Source organism: Gorilla gorilla, chromosome 4 (assembly GCF_029281585.2).
Source record: "Gorilla gorilla gorilla isolate KB3781 chromosome 4, NHGRI_mGorGor1-v2.1_pri, whole genome shotgun sequence".
In the NCBI taxonomy this organism is placed as follows: domain Eukaryota; kingdom Metazoa; phylum Chordata; class Mammalia; order Primates; family Hominidae; genus Gorilla; species Gorilla gorilla.
The window spans coordinates 51,658,429-51,672,835 of NC_073228.2; positions in this window are offsets into that span (position 1 = coordinate 51,658,429).

The window sequence follows — 14,407 nt, forward strand, 5'->3', positions numbered from 1 at the left end:
AGTTCTAGATCCTTGAGGAATTGCCACACTGTCTTCCACAATGGTTGAACTAATTTACACTCCCACCAACAGTGTAAAAGCGTTCCTATTTCTCCACATCCTCTCCAGCATTTGTTGTTTCCTGACTTTTTAATGACCGCCATTCTAACTGGTGTGAGATGGTATCTCATTGTGGTTTTGATTTGCATTTCTCTGATGACCAGTGATGTTGAGCATTTTTTCATATGTCTGTTGGCTGCATAAACGTCTTCTTTTGAGAAGTCTGTTCATTTCCTTTGTCCACTTTTTGATGGGGTTGTTTGTTTTTTTCTTGTAAATTTGTTTAAGTTCTTTGTAGATTCTGGATATTAGTCCTTTGTCAGATGGGTAGATTGCAAAAATTTTCTCCCTTTCTGTAGGTTGCTTGTTCACCCTGATGATAGTTTCTTTTGCTGTGCAGAAGCTCTTTAGTTTAATTAGATCCCATTTGTCAATTTTGGCTTTTGTTGCCATTGCTTTTGGTTTTTCAGTCATGAAGTCTTTGCCCATGCCTATGTCCTGAATGGTATTGCCTAGGTTTTCCACTTTTTCTTTTTTTCACAGCACTGTTTCCAACTTACTATACAATGTATTCATTATTAGTCATCCTTTTCCCCTGCTAGACGGTACACTCCAGAAAGACAACACTTGATCTTCGTCTACTTTATCCATTCATGTATCCTGAGGCACTAGAACAGTGACTAACACAGGTTAGGTACCAAAAATATCGTTTTTGAAGGAATGAACTCTATGACATATATACTATTATTATCTCCATTTTACAGATGAAGAAACTGAAGCACAATTTAATTCATCACTGGAACTAAGAGTGTAGGAAATGATTACATATAAATGGACATTAGTGTATGATAAAGGAAGAATCTAAACCCTAAGAAAGTAAGGTTTATTCAGTAAATGATAAACTATTAAACCCATAACAAACATACTAGAAATAATCCAAATGAGTGTCTTAAACATCCATATAAGTAGTAAAAAAAAAAAAAGCAGAAAAAAAGGTGTAATCACATTTTTTAAATTTTGAAATAATTATAGACTCGTTGGAAATTGCAAAAATAGTAGAGTCCAGTGTACTCTTGACTCACCTTCCCCAAATAGAGACATCTTCTATAGGCTAGGGTATAATATCTAAAATTTAAAAATTGGCATTGGTACATCACTGTTTAACTACAGAGCTTACTCAGTTTTTGTTTTTCCTAACCTGCATGTGTATTCACAAAATAAAAATCTTATAAAGGACTGGCATATAGAATATAAATATAAAAAACTATAACTCAATAACAAGAAAAAAACCACAAACCAAAAAAAATTGTGTGTCTGTGCAATTGTACCCCATGTATGGGTACAATTTTTGTACCCCCACCCAAATCAAGATACAGAACCATTTCATAACCACAAAAGAACTCCTTCATGCTACCTTTTTGTATTCACATGTGTACCTCAACACTCCCTTCCCAGTTCCTGTCCCCTGGCAACTACTAATCTCCATCTCTATAGTTTTACCATTTAGAGAATGCTATATAAGTGTAATCACACAGTATGTAACCTTTTGAGACTGAACATTTGTGTACACGTTTTGGTGTGAACATACGTTTTCATTTCTCTGGGTTATATGTCCAAGCACATAATTGCTAGGTCATATGGTAGGTGCATGTTCAGTTTTGTAAGAAACCGCCAAACTGTTGTCCAGAGAAGCTGTACCATTTTATATTGCCACCAGCAATAAATGGGAGAGCAAATTTTTCCGCATCCTCATCAGTATTTAGCATTATCAGTATTTTTCTAATAGGTATGTACTTATAGCTCACTGAAGTTTTAATTTGCATTTCCCTAATGGAAAATGATGCTGAATAGCTTTTCTTTTTATTTTCTTTTTTCTCTCTCTCTTTTTTCTTGTTTTGAGGCAGAGTCTTTCTCTGGCACCCAGGCTGGAGTGCAGTGGAGCGATCTCGGCTCACCGCAACCTCTGCCTCCCAAGTTCAAGCGATTTTCCTACCTCAGCCTCCTGAGTAGCTGGGATTACAGGCATGCGCCACTGTGCCCAGCTAATTTTTGTATTTTTAGTAGAGATGAGGTCTCACCATGTCAGCCAGGCTGGTCTCAAACTCCTGACCTCAGGTGATCCACCCACTTCAGCCTCCCAAAGTGTTAGGATTACAGGCGTGAGCCACTGTGTCTGGCCTGAACAGCTTTTCATGTGGCTATTTGCCATCCGTATCTCCTCTTTGGTGAAACATCTGCTCATGTATTTTGATCATTATATAGCCCATTTGTATTTCATTGTGTTCTTTTCACTTAGGATTACTTTGGCTATTCATGATCTTCATCGGTCCCATATGAATGTTAGAATAGTTTCTTCTAGTTCTGTGAAAAATTACATTGGTGATTTGATAGGAATAGCATTGAACCTGTAGTTCGTTTTGGGCAGTATGGTCATTTTAACAATATTGACCCAATATCATTATTCACCCAATCCATGAGCATATGATGTTTTTCCATTTGTTTGTGTCATCTATTGAAAGTCACCGTCAAAATAATTTTAAAAAGCCAAAGACTGGGAGAAAATAGTCACAAAATACAAATCTTATAAAGGACTGGCATATAGAATATAAATATAAAAAACTACAACTCAATAACAAGAAAAAAACCACAAACCAATTAAAAAATGGACAAAAGATTTGAACTGATACTTTATCAAAGAAGAGATACAAATGGCAAATAAGCACACAAAGAAGATGCTCGACATCATTAGACATTAGGGAAATACAAATTCTAAACATACCACTATACAACTATTAGAATGACTCAAAAAAATTTTTTTGATGGACAATACCAAGTGCAAGTAGGGATTCTGAGCAACTGGAACCCTCATATATTGCTAGTGGGAATGCAAAATTATAGTTTGGCAGTTTCTCATCGTGTTAAACATAGACTTAACATACAATCTAGCAATCTCACTCATAGACATTTATCCAACTGAAATAAAAATATCTACATAAAGACCTATGAGGAAAATTTAGAGCAGCTTTATTCATAATCATGAAATCTGAAAATAGCCCAAATGCCCATAAACTAGTGAATGGAAAAAAATATGGTACACCCATATATTAAATGCTACAAAAGAAACAGACCACATTACATCTTGAAATTCAAAAGCATTATGCTAAGTGAAAGATGCTAGACTCAGAAGGCTATATATTATAGCTCATTGATATGACATTCAAGGAAAAGTCAAACTGCAGAGCTAAAAACAGATCAGAGATTGTCAGAGGGTAAAGGGAGTGTGTTTACCACAAAGAGGTACAAGAGGATTTTTTGGAATGATGGAAGTATTCTCATATTCTCTATTTTGTTTATGGTGGCCATTGTACAACTGAATTTGTTTGTCAAAATTAATTGAACTATACACCAAAAAAAGGTAAATTTTACTTTATGCACATTAAACCTCAATAAACCTGACTTTTAAAAAAAATTAAAATTAAAAACAGCAATTGAACATTTAGCTTTTTATTTTTCTAGTGTGGTCAGTTTCTGCTGTATTTTCAGCTCCAAAAAAAGCTTGTACCCTGAGGACTAAAGAGCATGAAAATTTCTTTATAGCAAAAAAAAAAAAAAAATAGCACAGGTAAATAATTTCCTTATAATGGATTTTTTAATGAACAAACTTTGTGAATCATATTCTTAATCTATAGAACCAACGGATTAATTAAAGTTGAACCATAGCCTGCCTGTAATCACACGTTTATATTTGTGCAGCCTGTTATTAGACAGAAAAGATGGAGGTGTCATAACGCACAACCTTTAAAACTCCTGCTTCTCCTGGAATGTTGTTTTGGTAGTTGGTTTGGGAATGTGAATGAGTAATGTTTGGACAACTGGGTTACTTATGGTGGGAAGAGATAAAAGGAGTTGGTATGTAATCGCTACTTGATGCCAAGCCAAAAGAAACATAAAACTCACGGCAATGTCTCCTCTCACCTAGGTGTATCCTCACCCTTCTACGCTCCATGGTGATCTTCCTGCCAAGATTTTTCTCCAATCAAAAGTCCATCTTCCACTTTCTCTTTGGAAAAAGAATGCGTAACAGTCTCACTACTGCCCATCACCTATTCCCTTTCGCTGACATCTCCCCAAACCCAACTATCATTTTCTGCCTTTAAAAAATAACTGGAATTTATATAAATCAATCCAACGCCTATCATAGACCTTGGTTCACAGTATGCATTAAAATATGTATTGGTTGATCATTCATTCTGCAGTGTCAAGCACTGTGCCAGGCAACGGTGATTAAAAATAATGAATGAAACCCAGTCCTTGCCTTCAAAGAACTCAGAAGTAGAAATAGATGTACAACTACACAGACATGGTAGAAAGCACTACACAGAAGTAAGCCCAGGTTGCCATGGGAGCTTGACAATGCAATAGTCCTCCCTGTACAATTGAGATGATCTCTAGCAACCTATGCCTTCCAAAACGTCTACAGGTAATCTACATACACATTCAAATTAAACTTTCTATTATTTCACTGTTTTTTCATCTGCCCTGTCAGTAGAGCTGATTACCTTCTGCAAAAATGGGGACAAAGACTAAGATATCACATCTTGGCAGGAACACCATGCTTTACAGTATTTATTTGTGGAAACTGTGTTAAGAGGGGAAAAATGAAATAAGCACACTGGAATTTCCACTCTGTTCTAATTATGGAAAGCCATTTAAACAGTGATAAGACTCTATTGTTCATAAACACTACTTAGAATTATAATTATCTCCATGTGCGGGATACTGTGTTATGCAGTCAGGACATACCAAAGTATGTCAAGAAGTAGTATAGAAGAACAGTGTAACACTGTGTGTGTGCACAGATCTTTGCAATTCTCAATATACTTACACCTCTATGTAGAAATCATCTTCAGAACAACCTGGGGACATATGCAGGGTTCAGAAATATGTAATGATTTCCCCAAGGTCTCATGGATAGCAGCTGGCAGACCTAGGTCTTATATCTGGGATTTCTGATTTCAAGCCTAGAGCTCCTTCCTCTAGAGCAGTGATTACTAGACATTTCTTATTACAGTAAAAACATTTGAGTATGCACCCCCAAGATGTCCATATTTATTTTTAAATTATATAAAATATATGTATGTGTATATATACTATCACATAGCTCAATGCACAACATGTATTTAGCATAAAGACTGTAGACCCAAATCCTTATTTTAAATAATCTTTTTGAGAACTCCAAATTTTATCAGCTGATTTCTTGTGGAATATAATACCACCATTATGATGATTATTGTATTATATTTTACCCAATAATGTGGCTGGCAAAGAACTCTTAACAGAAGTGGAAGTGTCAGCTCTCCCATTTTTTTGTTCTTCAGTCATGCTTTCATGATTCTGTTATCTTCCAGTTGCTGTTTCTTTGCTGTTTCTGGTGGGGAGGGGGGATTCGCTCCATTAAAAGCAGCAAATACAATCCTGAAATACAATGGACATAAACTGCAATGTCACAGTGCATTGCAAGCAAATGAAGATGTCACTATCCACTTCTCTACATTGTGGGGTGAACATTCTTTTCTCAGAATATCTTTTGAGCTGATTGAGAAGAGAGATTGACATAAAGATAAAATCAGAATGCCAATGTCATTCTTATATTAAATATGAGTTTAGTTTAATTCTTACTTTCTAATACAAAAACTTAAATAGAAGTTCTGACACCCTCTTCCTCCCACCCAGTGGGTTGCCTACATCTCCTAAAAGTACATACTTTACTTGGAGACCAGTGCTCTGTAGTGCTTAGCCCTGCTCCTTCCTATATTTTGCCAGTAGTTCTGACTTACATTCCTTTTTTATAGCAAATATTTTGATTCACCCCCTTTACTATTGAGAAATGAAATTCATAGGTAATATATCCTTCCAACACACAGTTTATCCTAGTATACGGAGGAGGAGCAGGGGTGGGTACTATAAATATCACATGTACAAAACATATACTTATCACTTCTGTGTTTCATATATACATTTTTATATATCATATATAGAAACTGGCCAGGCATGGTGGCTTACACCTGTAATCCCAGCACTTTGGGAGGCTGAGGCGGGCAGACCACGAGGTCAGGAGTTTGAGACCAGCCTGGCCAACATGGTGAAACCCCATCTCCACCAAAAATATAAAAATTAGCCAGGTGTGGTGGCACATGCCTGTAATCCCAGCTACTCAGGAGGCTGAGGCAGGAGAATTGCTTGAACCCGGGAGGCGGAGGTTTCACTGAGCTGAGAGCACACCATTGCACTCCAGTCTGGGCAACAAGAGCAAGACTCCGTCTCAAAAAAAAAAAAAAAGAAAAGAAAAGATAAAGAAACTATGCATGGGAAGGTTATATTATCTATGATTATAATCTATAGTGTGTAGAAAGGTTAATGATAGATGTAAAAGAAAAACAGAAGGAAAGATAACTTGTAATAAAAATATTTGCATTTCAATACGGAAACGTTCGAGTATGATTGTACCAGAAGATGTAATGAAGTAGTCAAATGATTGCATCTATATGCAAAACCAGCGAGAATGCAAAAAGGTACAAATGAAGAGAGACTGATAAAACGTGGGCACATCACTGACTTAAATACAATGAGCAGCAATGTTGTTGGTGATGGGATTTTTTAAACAACCCTTGATCAAATTCTGGGCAAAATAACCTTAAGTACAATCTTCCTTGATTTATACAGCAATTACATTCCTAAAAAAATTCAGTTACAACTTTGCACACACAAAAAAAAAACTTTGTGTTTTTACATAACTTAGAATTCGTTTCCAGATTCAGGTAATTATAAACAGGTTTTTCACTTTCATGAATAGCTCATGGTTCAAAAGTCATGTGGAACACAGGACAATTCCTTGATGTCCAGGACTGTATCATGCATTTCATTATGTCTGGCATCCCTCCCCGACCCCAAATGCCAGCAACAACCCCTATCATTATGATGACCACATGTGTACACATTCACACATAGACACACACACTTCCAAAATATGCCCTCAGCAGCAGTACCCCTTGCACAGAGATTGAGGACTAGGCTTTCATTCCTGGTGTATCAAGAGTCTCTACAGCGGCCAGATACAGTGGCTCACGCCTGTAATCCCAGCACTTTGGGAGGCCAAGGTGAGCAGATCACATGAGGGAAGGAGTTCAAGACCAGCCTGGGCAACATGGTGAAACCCCATCTCTACTAAAAAATACAAAAATTAGCCAGGCGTGGTGGCATGTGCCTGTAACCCCAACTACTCAGGAGGATGAGGCATGAGAATCCCTTGAACCTAGGAGGTGGAGGTTGCAGTGAGCCTAGATTGTGCCACTGTACCCTAGCCTGGATGACAGAGCGTAGGAAAAAATCTTGTCAGCATGTCCCTGGTAACACCTTGGGTAGTCCTTTTGTAAATTAGATTTTAATCTCAGCAAGGTTAGGTCTGTCTGCCTTACTCATAGGTAGCTGTAAACCCACACCTAGCACAATTCTCAACACACAAGCTGAGGCTCAATAAATATTGGTTAAGCCAGTGACAAAATCAGTGAGTCACCTACAAGTGAGTACATGGACTACAAGACCTCCCAAGGCAAATCCAGAGATGCTGGGGTTTAAAAAAATGGAAAAAATAATTCATGCCATCCAGGCTCTCCCAAGTGCTAGGAACTTTTCTAGCTCTCCATCTTCACGACTTTCTTCATGGTAAACACCTAAACTCTGTTAAAGACTGCCCCCAATAATAGCAACTTCCCCCACAGCAGGTAATTTAGGGGCTTGAGACACTGGATCATAACCAGTGACGACACTTCTAGGTGCAAATCTGGGTAGTGTCACTCAAATGCTTTCCAATTCACTCACCGGTGCTATTTGTTCCCCTCTTTCTCAGGAACCAAGAGAAGGACTGAAATAAACAGTTACCTATGGGAGCTTCATAAAAGCTGCAAATGCTTGTGCAAAAAAAACCCCTCACCACCATGAACAGAGCAGAGGAATGGTGTAGCAGAAACAGCTGTGTCCGACAACGGATGAAGCTGCTGAACTACATCAAGGGCTTGGTACACCAGCCCTTTTCAGAACAATCATCCCCAGGACCTTGCCAGGAGGAGGGTAGGGATTTGGAGTCCCTGAGACTTTAATTCAGTGGGTGGGATACATTCATTCATTCATTCAACAAATATCATTGAGGAAGGCAATGTGCTAGGCCATGGAGATAATAAGTTAAGACATAGCCATTCCCTGTGATACATGCCATAGAAAATGTACATGTCGGGGGCTAAGGACCATGGACAAGGCACCGTGACATCCAAATCAGAACGGAATGTCAGGGAAGGTTTGCTAGAAGATGTGGCTCTTGAACTGAGCCTTGGTGGATGGTAGAAATTAAATATTTTAAAAGGTTGGGAAGAGCATTATAGAACAACTGGGGGCATAGTTACAAATACTACACTGAGGTACCCAACTTCAAAACTGTGATCCATGTGATATCTCTACAGAATCTTTATTTCTTTGTTGTTGTTGCTGTTATTTGTTTTTGAGATAAAGTCTCACTCTGTTGCCACAGCTCACTGCAGCCTCTACCTGCTGGGCTCGAGAAATCCTCCTATCTCATCTCCCGAATAGCTGACACCACAGATGCCTGCCACCATGCCTCGCTAATTTTTTTTTTGAGATGATAGTCTCACTCTATTACCGAGGCTGGAGTGCAGTGGCATGATCTTGGCACACTACAACCTCCAAATCCGGGGTTCAAGTGATTTTCACACCTCAGCCTCTCGAGTAGCTGGGATTACAGGTACACGTGGCCATCCCCAGCTAATTTTTGTGTTTTTGGTAAAGACAGGGTTTTGCCATGTTGGCCAGGCTGGTCTCAAATTCCTGACCTCAAGTGATCCACTCACCTCAGCCTCCCAAAGTGCTGGGATTACAGGCATGAGCCACAGCACCCAGCCCAGAATCTTTATTTCTGATCAACATCGGTAGTAGGGTATTGATAGTTGGTGACATAATCCCAGAAGACAGCACAACACAGTGGAAACAACCACAGCTGCAAATGCTAGCACCATCACTCACCGTTTGGAAACAATCAATTTCTTTGCCTTTTCTAGCTTCTAGAAGCCACATGCATGTCTTGGCTCATGGCCCCATCCTTCATCTTCAAAGACAGCAGCATAGCATCTTCCAATCTCCGTCTCTGCTTCCACTATCCCATTGCCTTTTCTGACTCTGACACTCCTTCCTCCTTCTAAGGACCCTTATGATTATATTGGGTCCACCCAGATAATCCAGGATAATCTCCCCATCTTAATATCTTTAATTTAATCACATCTGTAACGTTTCTTTTGCCATGGAAGGTAATGTATTCACAGGTTCTGGGGGTTAGGACGTGGACATCTTTGGTAGGGCCATTATTTTGCCTATCTCAAGAATCATCTTTAATTCTTCTCTATTCCTGTCCTCCCCATCCTTACCACAGCTATGTATTACCAGGTGCAATAAAGACATTCTCCAAAATTATCCCAATTCCATCCACTTCTATCTTAACTACCCTGGCTCATCTGAATTACTGCAACTGGCTTTGTAATGGTTTCCCCCGACACACTCTCACTCCCCTCCCATCCATTCTCCATCACTCATCTACTTAAACTTCTCAATGGCTTCCCTTTATGCTTGGGTTCAAATTCAAAATCCCTAGCCTGGTCCAATAAATCTCTTCATGGGCAGCCCTCTGCAGTCCTCTCTCCCTGCACACTCACCACCAGCAATAATGGTTTTCTTCCAGTTCCTTGAAGGCACCATACCCTTCCCTTCTCAAGCTAAAAGAAAAAACTTTATTTTATTTATATTTTCTTCCCCTCCCAGAATGCCTCTTCGCCCACCCCCTTGCCTAGCAATCTCTTTCTCATCTTTCCAGTGTCTGCTTAATGTCATTTCTTCAAAAGGATTGCTTTAATCTAAATTAGGTCCTCCCCTAATAGTTCCATATTCCTTCCTTCCCTAATTTTTACAGCAATTTGTAATTTTATGCTTATTTGCTTAAGGCTCAACTCCCCAATAAACAATAAGTTCCATGAGAGTTGAGAAGGCCTCTATTTTCTTCCCCTTGGTACCACCCGCCACTAACGCAATGCCTGGCACATAATAGGTGTTCACTAGATCAAAAAAAAAAAGTACTGGGCACTAGGCTTAGTACTTGAATGACAAAATAATCTGCACAGCAAACCCCCATGATATGAGTTTACCTATATAACAAACCTGCACATGTATCCCTGAACCTAAAATAAACGTTTTAAAAAAATAGGTGATCACTAAATATTTCTTGGCTGAACAAATGAGTGAATGAATGAATGACACCTGATAGCAGAACTGTAGCCAAAAATTTTATTTTGCTATTAATTCGAAATTCTGCAAAGAATTTTTAAGAAGACAAATTAAAGACATTAAAGACAGATTTTTGCATTGTTTGGTTTTCATTTCTCTACCTGACCTTAAGATAATTATGAACTGAAAGGACCACCTCACCGAGACACAAGGCGCGTTCTGGGCCTTGTCCATCCAGTTTCACACTGTGTATCCTTGAATGGTTCCTCTGTTTCCTTATCTTTAAAACAGGGAAAGAAAACCTCTCTCTTCCTAATTCCCACCTTCATTGTAAGGTTCAAATGAGATCATATACAAGAAATCCCTTTGGAAGCTGTAAAGCAGCATATCAATGTAAGGCCATCGTGTCTTTGTACTTATCACACTCTGTAACTTCACAAAATTAAATGCTGAAGCTGCTTCTTTGCAGAGGTTTAATCGTTTCCACCTGAGGACAGCAGGGACCCAGGCTGGAGAGGAGGTTCCGCCCCTGGCATCTGCGCGGCGAAATCCATATGTAAACGAGCCCTGCCCCCTGGTGGAAGGAGAGGGGTGAGCGTGGCCGGCAACTGGGATGGTCAGGATCCTAATGACAGACGCTGGCTGAAAAGGAGAATCCGCTTATTTAAGCATATACTTTTTAAAGAAATAGTTTGTCATTTTTTCTTTTTGTTGTTTTCATTTGTTTCTTAAATTAACAAATTATAATTGTGTATATTTATGTTGTACAACATGATGTTTTAAAATATATGTACTTTTTAAAGAAAACAAAAAAAACCCAGGGTGATGTTTTAAAATATGTATACATTTTTAAAGGAAAAAAACCCAGTTTTCTTTTGATTAAGAAAAGTTAAAAAAAAAAGACAAAAAGAAAATACGTGTACATTGTGGAATGGCTCAGTCAAAGTAATTAACACACACATCACCCCATATCTGTATCATCTTTTGTGGTGAAAACACTTAAATTCTACTCTCTTAGCAATTTTCAAGTATGCAATGCATTGTTGTTTCTTTTCTTGTTGTAAAATGGCCTTTTGGAAACATTTTACTTACTTATAAAGGATACAGACACGTTACACCAATGAGTTGTCTGATTATTATTTGGAGTTTAGTAATAAATGAGAGATTTGCAATTCTTTCTACATTTTCATATTCTAATTCCTTATAGTTAAATCTCAGCAATTCAATTAGAATCATTTTACAACTCACGCATGTTAAGACTATGGATGGTGTATGCTAGAAAATTTCAGATTATATATTTCCCTATGTGTTACATGCATTTTATTTAACTTTGTTATACTGTGTATATTGTGCACATACTGGACAAATGAGTCCTAATTTTATAATATCTAGTCTCTAGATATTAAAGAGGTTGCCAATGTTTAAAAAAAGACTACAAATGGCAACATATAAAGTGAGTATTTGTATGAGCATGCATCATAGAGTAATTACTTATGTCTAAATATGTTCACGGTGCCAGAATACCAAGGTCAACTTGAACATATGCCACGTTTTCACCTGGCCTATCCCTCACAGCTCTGAGGAAATTGTTCAACATTTCTGAGTCTCAGTTGCCCTGAACTGCCAAATAAGGGGCTAAATTAGGTGATGTCTAAGGCTCTTTGCAACTCTAAAAATATCCTACAACTTTGTCCAGAAAATGCATCTTAGAGGCCACACGCGAGCCACCCTCAGCACCAGCTAATTAGGCTCCAGACTGTTTAGGCCAAGGCAATTCCAGGAGACTACCCCTGACTATTCTGGTGGCAAAACAATTTTATACTTGTCATCACTCCCTGAACCCAGTCAAATCCAACCAAGTGGACTCAAAACCAGTCACGTCCAACCAAGTGCCCCCTGTCCCTTGTCCCTCCTTTTTCCTGCCCTGCCAACCCTCTTCATCCCCACCCTCCACAGCCATGGCCTCAATAGGAAGGAGGCTTCTCCTTGGTCACCTCTCCTTCCCTTCCAGCCTGATGTCCCGGCCCTCCACACTCACACACCCAGTTAGGAACAACACCAATAGTAATAATAATGGCTGCCATTCATTGACAGTTTTCCATTTGCCAGGCACCATGCTAAGCATGATCTCATTTAGTTTTTCAACAAGCTTATGAGGTGGAAACTCTTTTTATCCGTACTTTGACAATTACATGAACCTTTTCTGCAGACCTCTCTGCAAAATAGTTCAACTGAAATGATTCTTTAATAGCATTAACCACTTTCTGCTGAATTGTCCTAACAACTTTTTCTATCAGAAACTTATCCTTCATCCTCGATCTCCATTCCCATCTCTCTCCCCTTTCCTCTCATTTTCTCCCACATCTTTTCTTGTCATCTCCTCTCCATCCTCCTTCTTCACTTCCATCTCCTGCTCCCACTTCCACACACCTAACATAAGGACTTCAAGACAGAGTCTGTGTTCTCTAGATCCCCAATGCCACATCTAGCTTTGTGCCACTTAATTCTTACGCTAAGACTCCTCTTTTGAGGCAAATGCCATCCAATGGCCCCTCACCACACACACTCCCCTCTGCCTCATTGTCCAAAAACCTTGACAATGGCGCACAGCCCACTTCCCTCCTGTCTCCTGCCATCATGAGAAACTTCACTCCTTTATAGATGGTACATTTAATGTCACGGACAGATAGTTCCTGACCTCCTACCCTCTTGCCTTTCAGGTCCAATCCACTTCTGACTTCTTGTTCCAGTGACTGTTGGTCCACTCTCATGACTACTCTGTGGACTTTGGTGACACCTGGAGTTGTGCCTACTTTAAAATTCTAAATTCTGGTTTCCACTATCCAATTTTAGCCTGTCATCCTTCACCTTTATCAATCTCCTCCTCACACTCCGCCTGCTCCATGACCTCATAAGGATACCCAATGACTCACCCTCTGCCCTTTTCTTCAGTCCATCTGTCCCTCTGGTTTTACTTTCTTCTTGCTATATGATCATACAGTCAATCGCCTCAACTGTTTTCTCAAGAACACCAGAAACTTCTTTGCCACTGTTTCCTTCTTCTGGACCTGTCTTCAAATCCCAAAACCCACATCAGTCTGATCATCATCCTTTCTATTCCTGTACCAGGATTACTTCCAAATATGCAGTTGAACATCATTATAAATGAGAGCTGGACCCTCCAATTTTCTTTTACTCATTGCTAGTCAAGTATTTTTCCAGTTCAGTATACATATTCTAAACAGTCATTCTTGCTATCAGTCACCTTCATCTGGAACATTCTGGCAACCCCTCAAATCCAGTTGGTCCAAACCTAAACTCAGTGTCTTCCTCCTCCTCTATTCCCCATCTCAGTGAATATTATGAGTTCCCAGAATCTAAAATTAATTACCTAAGAGTTATCCCCAATTCTGCCTTATTCCCTACTCTCCAAATTCAATCATATTGCCATATGCTCTCAAAGCCATCTTCTCTGCATCCCCACTGCCTTCATCCTTCTCACCTGGACCATTGTTCCAACCTTGTAATTGACCACCTTGTTTCATTTCAACCTGATCATGTTGCCCTCTGCTTTTTACTTAGGATTCACTACAAACTCTTTAGACCAGCACAGAAAGCTAACCATGATCCAGCCCCTGTCTGGACCTGACAATAGATTTCTTAAAGATTGTAATCATGCATTTTTCACTTCTGCATTTAGTTAACACGATGTCTTTCATTTTAGCACTTAGCATAGAGCACCAAACATCATAACCATGCTATTTTAAACAAAATAATAGGTCAGTATTTGTGTCATTGTTCAAGATAATAAATAGATGTTACAATCATGGTAAGAACAGAGATGTCACTAGCCTCTGTTTTCTAAATAACACATTTTTTTCTGGTGGGATAAAATATCTGTTTCTGTAATTAGCAGTCCTTTATACCCCTCCGTGGTAATTGAGACCCTACTGCACCTCACAGAACTCTATCATAATCTTACTTAACTTTATAAAAAATTTGATAATACCTGGCGCCAGATAATGACAGT